The 11573-nt window shown below is 42.1% G+C and overlaps 1 non-coding gene across 1 annotated transcript; it reads right to left on the bottom strand.

Moving 5' to 3' along the window:
- Window positions 1-10902: 10902 nt before the first annotated feature.
- On the bottom strand, window positions 10903-11090 carry LOC111813295. Its single transcript, XR_002818595.1, has one exon. It is a non-coding gene; the product is annotated as a U2 spliceosomal RNA (small nuclear RNA).
- Window positions 11091-11573: the final 483 nt, after the last annotated feature.

Here is an 11573-nt window from a genome sequence, read left to right as displayed (position 1 = left end):
TGCCATTGGTAGGCCTCCTCGCTGCCTCCAGAATTGTTCCCTGCACTCTGCTGCTCAGTGGAGTAGCATGAGTGACTTTACAGGGAATCAAAGACCTGGACTCCCATTTGGCACCTCCCTCTGCCCAACCATCTCTGGAGGATGCAAGGAGAAACAATCCCATGTCCCATCTGTAGCTGGGAGAATCTTCAGTGCTGCTGCTCTCAGCAGCTCTCAGCTCTGATGGCCACAGAGTGATGCAGTGGAAGCTTCCTGCCTGGCTTCCAGTCAGGTAGAGGCAGACATAGAATGAAAGCTCTGGCATGGGGCAGCTTGTGCTGCCTGCCAGAAGGGGCTGTAAGTTGTACAGAAGTCATACAAAAGTCCTGTTAGGAACTGCTCTTGGGGTGAGCCGTTGTTTCAGAGAATCACAATGCAGGAGTTTTTATATGCAGCTCTACAAAATACATAAATTTAGCTGGGGAATATATTCATTCACACTTTTGAAACAGTAAAATATTGTATATTAAGTCTATTGATTCCTTTATGTTGCCTGTTTTTCTCATGTTGTATGTTTTTATGCCTGTGATGATTTTTTTAAATTGAGATATAATCCAAGATGATATAATTCATCTTCTTAAAGTACACAATTCTGTGGTTTGAAAAAAATCACAGTTGCACAACCATCACCACTACCTAATTCCAGAACATTTTCATCATTTTAGAAAGAAATCCTATCCCATTAACAGTCACTCCTCCTTTTCTCATTCCATCCGGCCCCATGCAACCACAAATATACTTTTGTCTCTATGGATTTGTCTACTCTGTACATTTCATATAAATGGAATCATACAATATATGTCTTTTAGGATAAGATTCTGTCAGATTGAATAATATTTTCAAGATTTGTGTGCACTGTAGAATGTGTCACTGCATTTTGTGACCAGATAATATTCCCTTATATAGCTTATTTTAAAATTCTATTTATTCATTGATGAACTTTTGAGTTGTTTTTACTTTTTGAATGTGGGCAACTATCTACATATTTTTGTGTCAACATGTATATTTCTTTCTCTGTGTATATCTGGCAGTGGATTACTGGATTATATGACAATAATATTTCAAATTTTGAAAAAGTCCCAAACCATTTTTCTAATTAATTACCTCATCTGAAAATACTTCCAACAATGTATAGGTGTTCTAACTTCTCCACATCTTTATCAACACAACACAACAGTCTCTAGATTTTTAATAATTATATGTAATGGTTGATCCATTATATCAACTTTAGAAGTCTAGAAGCTTAACTAAGCAACTCAGCAGCTCTGCATCCTAGTATGTGGAGGACATGTTTTACCACTCGAGGATGTTGCTCATTGTGTCAACTTCAGAAGTTTAAAAGTTTAACTAGGTGACGCAGGAGGGGGGCAGGGTCCTCACTTTGTGAACATCCCAGCCTGTGCAAGAGGAGGGCACAGAGATGGGGTGATTGTTGTACCACCTGAGGGCAGGCAGCCTGCTTGGAAGATAAGGGAAGAAGAGAGGCTGCTCCCCGCCCTTTGCTCTTATTGCTTTTGCTGTCTTCTGCTACCTCCGACTGTTGCCCAGATGTCAGGCCAGCCTGCTTTGGATCCAGCTGACTATGGACTGAAACCTCCACAAACTAGGAGCTAACTAAGCCTTTCCTTCCTTAATTTTGGACATCAGGTATTTTGTCTCAGCAACGAGAGCAAAGTAACCAAGACATTATAGCCATCCTAGTGGGTATAAGATGGATCTTTTGGGCTTTTGATTTACATTCCCTATTGGCTAATGATGTAAGTATCAATGTGCTATTGGGCAATTATATATCTTCTTTGGAGAAATGCCTAATTAATCATTGGGCTTTTAAAAATCATATAATCTCTTTATTACTGCTCTGATTTTGAAATCAAATTCAGGTGACATAACCCTTTCCAGGATGGTGACATCAGTATCAGATTCAAATATCTCTGGGACATGAAGAGGATCACCTCTCGGCAAGCTGTGGTCCTACCTGGAGGTGGAGGAATAAACATCAGATGACTTCTTAAATGTCTGTTCATTTTTTTTATTTTCTTGAGAAACAAATAGCAATGAAACAGTTTCAAAACTGATTAATAGGACATTTTCATTAATTAATACATTGTACATTGTTATCTTCTTAGTAGTTATCCATAGTACAAGATGCAGACAGGATATCCTGTTCAAACATTATTAGTACAAATCTTAATTCTCATTGAATTAAGCGAAAGTAGCTGCATATATCTATCCTAACTATTCTGTATAGACAGATACAAAATTTTCCTTTATTTGTATCCCCTTTTTTGTTTAGTCCTGTCAGAGATGGGTATTCCATTGGCATCTAAATACTATAGGTGCATGAATTCAGCAAAATAATTCAACACAGTCCAGCAGTCCACAATAGTAGGGGGGTTATCCATAGAAGTAGTTGACTTGAGCCTTTCACAGCTCAGCATATTAATATGGCTTTACCTTATATACCTCATTTTTATACTTTTCTGCTGGATGGTTAAGACCAAGATAAAGCAAGACCTATATAACAAGAAATGTAACTTTTGTATCTGATAAGGTCAGTCAAGTACCCTGAGGATTTATCCTGTAACCCTGTACTGCAGTTTGTAGATCCTTTGTCAGTGTCAGCCATGTGGATGAGTCACAGCCATTGCTTGACTAATTTACTCTCTGTGAAAGCCTGAGAGAATGTTTTCTCTCCATGTGACTCTCCTTAGGCACACTCTATGTCATCGATCATGTTGCTCTGTGACCCCATAATCTCCTTGATCAGAAAATTTGGGACACAACTGAGTTGCATGTTATAGTATAAGTTCTCCTATGTCCTCAGTCTTCACTGAACTTGAAAGGCTAGGGCCAAAATGTTGTCTGTCTTGAAGCCCTTCCTTTTCTATAATTTTTAGTCTGCAAATTTAAGTTGTTAAACCTGCAAAGAGAAGCTTATTATTATTACCCTACAAAAAAGGCAGGTGAGCTTAATCTCACTATTTATCTGAATATCCAACATCTTAGGCAAGACATGGAACAGGTATTTTCCATCAAGTATTGATGTGTTAAACTTTAAGCCTTTACAGAATATGGAGAAAAAAAATTTTAATGAAAAATATTTAAAGAATATGAATAAACAATTACATACTTTTACACAGAAATTTAGAAATGGGGGCTGGGGAGATAGCTCAGTGGAATAAGTGCTTCCCTGGCAAGTGCAAGGGCCTGAGTTCAATCTCTGGTTCCACAAAAAAAAAAAAAAAAAAAAAAAAAAAAGGGAAAAAGAAAAGAAATTTAGAAATCTAACCATATACAGCATTGTAGCAGGACAGTCCTATGACATTTTTTTTCTTGTGCCTTTTTTCATCTATTACCCTTTTTAAAAATTACATGAGAGACAGTATGGTGATAATTGGTATGTCATGACAAGAAGTACGTATTTAGAAGACCAGAATGACAGGTATTTCAAGCATGACCCTTCTATTACGCATTGCTATCTTCAGTGCAGTTGCTTGGTTCACAGGTATCAGCATATATAGCTAGTCAGGGTGAGAATCCTGCCAGTTAACTGCTAGTTTCAAAAACTTGTTGATGTTTCCCAGGATCATTGCCTTACCCATCTTGTGTGTATCAATGTATGGCTTTGCCCCTGTCATGTTTCCTGGCTTTTCTCCTTGCCCTCTCCTCGTTGTCCAATCCTCAAGTTCTTGCTTTTCTTTAAGTGTCTTTTCTGTCCAAAGAGACTATGTGATAAGATTTATTTGACTTCAGAGACAAATAAATATTCATGGACAGGTAGCACACTGAGGCCATGAGGAAAAGAATAGTGGCAGAGCATGTCCTTGATCCAAGTAGAGCCTCCACCAAGACCTCTGATGTAGACTAGCACCTACGTTCCAGATTCTCACACTCAAAATGTGTATTTGAGAAGCGGCCAGCTCCCTATGTTAGGTCCACCAGTGCAAGCCCTGTGAGCCACAGAACAAGCTCTCCATGGCCCTCTGCCTCTTTAACAATAGGACCTCTTCCAGTACCAAGGTTCTCTAAAGAGGGGAAAGACTTTTTCTCTCCTTGAACTCTTAAAGCAGAAGAGCAGAGGAGCCTGGAAGAGTCTTCTCTGCAGGTCTTCAAGACTGCGAGGGCCTCTGTCTGCCTGCCATAGCTAATCCCCACTGACTCAGAAAACAGACTGTACAGGTTGAGTTCTAGACCAACACTGCTCTGCGTGGGTGTGTCCTCAGCCAGGTCACTGGGAAAGCCTGGGCTCTGCCCCCAGGCAAGTTTCCACACTAAATGGGTTGCATATTTGTAAGTTTCCCGTGTGCAGGCATGTTCTGCTTCCTATTATCTACTGGCCAACACAGAGCAGTGGTGCCAAGTGGAAAGAAGGGAAAAGTTGGACACACCAAAAGAAAATAACTTGATAATAGCTGAACTTCCTAAGATCAAGCCAGGAATGCCCCTCCTCAGTACCTAGGAACAAGTGGAGAAAGAAATTTGTGGCACGTAAATGCGTTCTGACCACATCTGTACGTCCCCCAAGCCCAAGCCCTAGCCTGGTGGGCATATTTGAGTGTGCATGTTTGAAGTGGGCTTACCGTGAGAGACTGTTTCTTGTGGTTTTGCCTGCAATGCAATTAATGTCTTAGAGAGGAGAATCCAAGGTTCTTACATGTGCACTCCAGGCAGTCAGGGTGAAGGACAATTTTGGAGCTGAAGATGAGGAAGAAAGCTTTCTGAACCATGCATCTGTATGAGTTCTAGTGTTATGAGGGCTGTGCCCACATCACTTCGGCTGGGAGCTGTTCAGCTCTTGGAACCCATCAAAGGCCAAAAAGAGGAGGAGGTCATATTTTTAGGTGCATGCACACATGGCACAATGCATCTCGAAACAGACACGGAAGCTTGTGAACCGTCAATGGGACATTAGTGAAACTCAGCCAGGTGAATGCCTCCTTTGTTTCTCCACCCAGTAAACCATCCAGGAAAGTTTTCATTTTGACTACTCCCCAACAGGATTGGTGAAACTTTCTATATTTGTTATGGTTTGGACCTAGGTGTCCCTCAAGAGCCTCATGCGCACAGGGGTGGGACTTGTGGAAGGTGATTGAGTTAGTTGTTGTAGATGACACTGTTATACGTGGGACCTGTAACCCAGAAGGGGATATCACTAGGCCGGTAACCCAGAAGGGGACATCTCCCTCCTCACTTCCTCTTTCTCTTTCTCTCCCTCCTGACCACCACGATGTAAGCAGCTTCCCTTCAGCAGACTCTTCATCCTGCCTTCCTGCCTAGGAGCCCACCTTCTGTGGGCTCAAGGCCTGACTCAAAGTGAGCTCCTCTTCCTTTAAGTTGGGGATGTTAAATATTATGTCCCAACGAGGACAAAATGACTAAGACCAAGTTGATAGAAATAGAAATGAGACTCCTAATTAATAAGAGACTGAATAACAGCATAGGTGATGGCAGGAAACCATAGTCCAATGTGCTATGTGAACTTTCTAAAGAACCTTCTTTAGGAGAAAGAGGTAGACCTCAATTTATACCTGAAAAACTTTGAAGTCAGCATACTATGGGATACCTCCATACCCATGACTACCATGGCGCAATGTGCAACAGCTGAGAAATGGTGCCAGCTTAAGGCCCATCCGCAGACCCACCCAAGATGACTGGGAGGAGGCAATGCGGCACACACAAACACAGCTGCATGGCATCCAGTGATAAAGAAGAATGAAATAATTTTATTTGAAGGAAAATAGATGGAACCAGAGATTGTCATGTGAAACAAAATAAGTCAGCCTCAGACAAGTTTTAGATCCTTCTTCCCTACGTAGAGTCAGAGTGAAAAAAGCCAACGTAAACATAAAAATGAGACTACTAGACAAGAGAAAAGGGAGCAGGAGGGTGGAAGTAGGAGGAGGAATGGGGAGTGGAGAAAGTCAAAGCATATGACATACACAGGTTTAAAAATAATCACAATTTAATCCAATATTCAGTATGGTGGATCAGCAGTAATTAAAAAATAACACAGAAAAAAGTGGCCAATGGTGTCAAAGATCCCTACTAGCAGTGTGCTCCAGGAGTGCTCCAGGAAATGTGCTCCTACAGGACCCTGTCTTTTCCCTTCACAGTTGGATATAGAGGATGGAGAACTGTAGCCACAGGAAGGGTTACATTTAAATCAAAGGAAGACATTTCCAACAGCTTGAGGTATGGGTGACAAAACTGGGGCTCTTAGGGAAGCTTTAGAATCTGATACTTTAAACGACGACCCCTGCCTATGTGAGGCGCATATAACTGGGGAGCCCTGGAGTTAAGCATCCTGGATATGCTTCTCACCCTTGGTCGAATTTTCTCCCTAGTTAGCTCTCCACACCTTCAACTGCCACTTCTCTTTGCTTCACACCAGCCTATCACCCTTCTTGGTGTCATGTCACCTTCTGCTGTCTTTCCACAGCTATTTTGCCCCTTCTGTCATTAAGCCTACATTCCTCTTTTTCAGTTCTCACTCCCAAAACATGCCTCTTTTGGTCATAATATTTTCCTCCCATCCATTCCTTCTGCTGGAACTGTGACTGTTCAGAAAACACTTGCCTCTGCTTTTGTCCAGATTCTTTTTTTTTTTTTTAATGTATTTGGTATAGGGTCTCACTATGCAGCTAGGACTCACAGTGATCTTCCTGTTGTCAGCTCCCCACCAGCACTGGAATTGCAGGCATGCACCACCATGTCCAGTCTTGGTGGCCAGCTCAGCGTACCCGGGAGCAGGGCTGCTGTGGTGTGTGATTGTCCAGATTCTTAAATTCTATGAATTCAATCTATTCTTCCAGCTCAATGAAATTACTTTTTCCTTCTTGAAATCTTCTCTAAACTACCTAGCCCTTCCTATACTCAAGCTCCTTTTTCTTCATTAAGGCTGTATCAAAAACAAACACGTGGTAGAGATACAATGAACAGCAACAATAACAACAAAGGTCTTAATAATGGAGCTTAGAGTTTAGCAATAGCAGACATACAATGAACAAATCAAGCAATAGATATATAACATGTTAACTAAAGATGGCACACAGTATGTGGGCTATGAGCTGCACACCCAAGGTGGTGTTCCATGTAGACTATGACATTTGGTTAGGGACAGTACTATAAAGAAAAATAAGTAGATAGGGAGAGAGAGAGAGAGAGAGAGAGAGAGAGAGAGAGAGAGAGAGAGAGAGAGGCAGAGAGACAGAGACAGAGAAAGGGGAGAGACAGAGGGAGAGAAGGAGAAAGGGAGCGAGACAGAGACAGAGAGAAAGACAGAGGCAGAAACAGAGACAGAGACAGAGAGAATGTTATGGGAGGTGTTTGTGGTCTAGGGAGGTAATCTCTGCTGAGATACTCTTTAAATAGGCCTGAGTGAAGTAAGGAAAAACCATATAAATACCTTCTAGATAGAACAAAATAGCGTTAGACCCTGAAGCACCAGGCGTGAGTCCCTTGGGTTGTTTGTCTCTGCCACTTCCTTTGTCCACACTTTTACCTGGTCACCTAGCTTTGTTCATTCATTCAGTAAAAATTCAGCAAGCATCCATAGTAGTACCATGCAGCATGACGATTTCCCTGCTGTTTTCTCACCCCTAGGATTACATACCACTTCCAGTCAGATTATGGAGTGTGCTGAGAAAGTGCAACAGAAGTCAAGTGGGCTGCAGTCCACTGAACACATCTTAGGAATCCACTGGCCACCCAGCCCAAGCTCTCAGCATGGACAGCATCTTGGATGAGGTGCTACAACCATCCCTAGCTTCAGTTTCACCATAAAACTTTGTTTCCCATTTATGTAATGCAGAGTTCCAGTGAGAATGGTGGAAAACAGGAAGACTCAAGCAATGACCAGTGAATCGATACATGGTAACCAAGTCCTGAGGGAGAGGGACTGGGCTGAGGCTCCAAGACAGGGCACACACAGAGGCAGTGCTCAGTAAAATTGGAATGTAATAAGTGCTTGATTACTGGGGCTACAGGAACATGCTGAAGGAATTGAGAGGAAAGAAATCACTGTGGTCTGATGTGATTGGAAAAATATTCAGAAAACATGGGGCTTAACAATGTTGTGAAGCAGAGTCAAAAAGATGAAAGGGTAAGACAGACAGATGGCAAGTTCAAGGGCCTGGAGATGGAGCAGGGATGACACAGATGGGAGCACTGAGGAAGTAGACTGGGGCCAGAGGTCCCACCAGAGAAGCTTAGCTATGCCCATCAGGCCTGAGAGAGCATCCAGACAGCAAGTTTAGGGGCTCCTTCGGGAAAGTGTGAAACACCTTCTACTCCCACACTGTCCCTGAGCTGCGCTCATCGGGATCTCTTACACAGTGGCAGCAATGCTCCTTCCTAAGGCAAAAGTCATTGGCCAGTTACAAGGTCTCACATGTGAGCCCTCACCCAGGCAGCAGGCCCTGCTAGTTCCCGTCCACCTCCTTGATCCTCGCATAGTACCTGCCTCATACAAGATGCTGCAAATTCTTACTCAGTTCATAAAAAAGAAATCAGAGTGCCTAGTGCCTCTTTCACTTGAGCTTCAGCACCCTCTGGGGCAGGAAAGAAAAATATTCTTATTTCTTCTTTTTACAGATGAGAGAAGTAAAGACCAATCAGGGCAAACAATTTGTCCAAGTTTCCTTAAGTACTGTGTTATTGACTTTGTAGTTAAAAAAAAAAAAAAGAAAGAAAGAAGTCACTAAACTGGAAGCCAGAAGACTAGGAACTAGCAAAGTGAGAGCATGGCTTTGCATCTGTCATCTCTTCTGCACATTCGTTTATCTTGCCCATTAAAGAGATATAGAATCAAATTCTGTTGATTCCAAGATTGTCACAAATGCACCTGATTGTCTTTGAAGCCAGACCGCATTTTATTTTGCGGCATTTCTCTTAGATTCCATGAAGTAAGGAAACCTCTGTTCTGCTTTTTGGAATGTGAATGCACACATTCTTTAGAAGATGAGAGATGCTGTGCAAATAAGGAAGGCTAGTGAGGCGGAGGTCATCGCTGGCCTCCCTCAAGATCTGCTCCCACAATTCCTGACCATGGGGCAAAGCCAGCCCGGAAGTGAGCTCTGCGGGCAGCCCCTGAGCAGGCCTTGTGAGAAGGAGAAGATCAAATGGCATTATCCCAGCAAGCAGACACGGGCATCACTGAGACACCTGGTACAAATCTGTGCTATTGATTAAGGGACTTAGTGGTCTGAGAATCTACGAAAAGATAAAAGAAAGGAAATGCAATCATTTTCCACAAGCCCAGACACAGATCAGGCATTCACCGACTTCTTTTCCCTGTTTATGCATTCCTGTATCTTCATGGGGCTAAGTTCTAGGGAGACTCCCTTTTGACACCAGGCCCCATCCTCCAGGCCACTACACATTGTCCTTTGACTTCAGCAGCCAGTGGTCAGACCATTGCACAGGGGGCTGGCACTCCCCGCTGAGTGCTGTGGACACCTTGTGGGTTAGAGTTCTAAAACTGCCTACATGTCTGTAACTGGCTCCTGCCACCCACATTTTTGAAAAACAAACAACATCAATAACAGGTCAGAATAGGAGTTTTTGTGGAAGAGATGGGGGTGGATGAAATGAAAACCAGGGCTGGGAAAAAGGTAAAGCAGGTGGGGACCTGGGTAAACAATGGGGCAGAGCTTAAGGAGGAGCACACTGCCTGGAGAACACTTGAGTACCTTCTCACGTTTCAGATTTGCCACTCTTCCCTACTAAATCTTGGACAAATCATTGAATATCCCTGCACTGTGATACCTCTACACACATAAAGCACTAACTGGTTTTGTGCTGAATTGTAACACTTTCTGCAGCACTTAATTTTGAATCTCTCTACACATACTTTGTCATTTCATTTTCTCATGACTGATTGATATTTTATTGTTATAATCATTATAATGGGCCATAAACAGGCGGTCTCAAGAGTATAACATGATGAGGAGCCTACTCACTGACAAGCAACAGGATGCAGCTACCTAGAAATTAGAATGCTGCAGAAATTTAGATTTTTCTTTCTATTCTTCTTATATTAAGTTTTTAAGTGTTAGTGTCCTAAGTTTAAAAAAAGAAGATGAGAATTCTTATCAGCCCGCTCTTAGAATTACATCAGCACAAGAGTGGCATGTCTCCATGTTAGGGGATGTATTTATTTTAAAAAGTAGGCTTCAGAGAAGTCAAGATGGTCTTTTAAATGGTTTAAATGGTTTTCAGAACTATTTAAACAGAAAAATAGAATGGCCCTGCATGAAAGAGGAAAACAAAATGAAGTCTTGCTATTAGAACAGAATCAAAGGGAATGAGAGGATAAACTGATTGGCAAAGGTTACATTTCATGGGATAGTCCATTGCCAGCATCGAAACTGGAAGTAACATGACCCACCACGTTATTTGTCAATTAAGTGAAGATGAGTTTAGGAAAGCTTTCTAGGATGGTGGAATAAGAACTCTGAAAATATGCTCCTCCATAGGAGTGAAGAGAACACTTCATATTGTGGAAATTAATTTGAGGAGGGGAGCTCTAGAAATTTATCAAATGCTTGTGACAACCTAAAAAGCATTCATTTCCTTAGGAAAAATGATTGAATCTCAGGCTGTGATAGTGATGGTGCTTAAAGTCATCTTATTTTCATCTTCCTCCCCAGCCACACGGTAGCCCTGACAACCCCAATCCCTCAGTCTCACAGAAGCCAGGCCACCACCGTTGACTAATAGAGCTAGAGCCGCCTTGAAGCCCTGGCCTCAGAAGTTGAGGTTTCCTAGAGCAGCCCAGGTCCCATTCACAGAACTAATCTTCATTTTATCTGGCTCACAGCTAACAAACCTGATCTAGAATATTTTTATTATTCTTTTTCCCCAAGGAGGCACACCATTCCTGGAGGTACTACAGTACCAGGTTGATGTGTGGAGTGGACAGAACAAGCTCATATTCCATCTTCCACCTCCAAAACTCCATTTAATGTTCTATCTGTTCTCAGATAGAGGAGATATTAAACTCATAAGAACAGATACTACACTTGATCTTAGACAAAAGGCCGAGAAGCAATTAGAATTTTGGGGGGAGGGGGGTGGGAACCGGTGATTGAACTCAGGTCTGAGCTTGTCAGGGAAGTGCTTATTCTACTGAGCCATTTTCCTGGCCGCTAGAATATTTGTTGAAAAAAAAAAAATGTGGCAACTATTTCAGATTCCTAAAGTGGCCACATGAGACAAGCAAGCATAAGGTTGAGCAAAAGATCTCAATCAAAATTCTGCTAATAAGATTTCCACACAGGCGTTGCAAAGCTCCTCAGAATTCCTACTAATATAGAGTACCATGTAGTGTAGAGCTGTGTACATACCCAGGATAAACTAAGAAGGCATTTACAGCTAACTTTTGCTAACACAAGGCTCATTACAAACAGGAAGTGAAGACTAAGGCAAAGCTAAGAGATAGCCAGAGTCCAGAATCCAATTCTCCCCCACACAAAAACAGAACTTAATTGAAGTAATTGAAGGATATCTATAATTACTGATACTGAGCTACCCAA

Source organism: Octodon degus, unplaced genomic scaffold (assembly GCF_000260255.1).
Source record: "Octodon degus isolate 3935 unplaced genomic scaffold, OctDeg1.0 scaffold00178, whole genome shotgun sequence".
In the NCBI taxonomy this organism is placed as follows: domain Eukaryota; kingdom Metazoa; phylum Chordata; class Mammalia; order Rodentia; family Octodontidae; genus Octodon; species Octodon degus.
The sequence above is the reverse complement of the archived record's forward strand: the minus strand, read 5'-3'. Positions and strand labels throughout refer to the sequence as shown.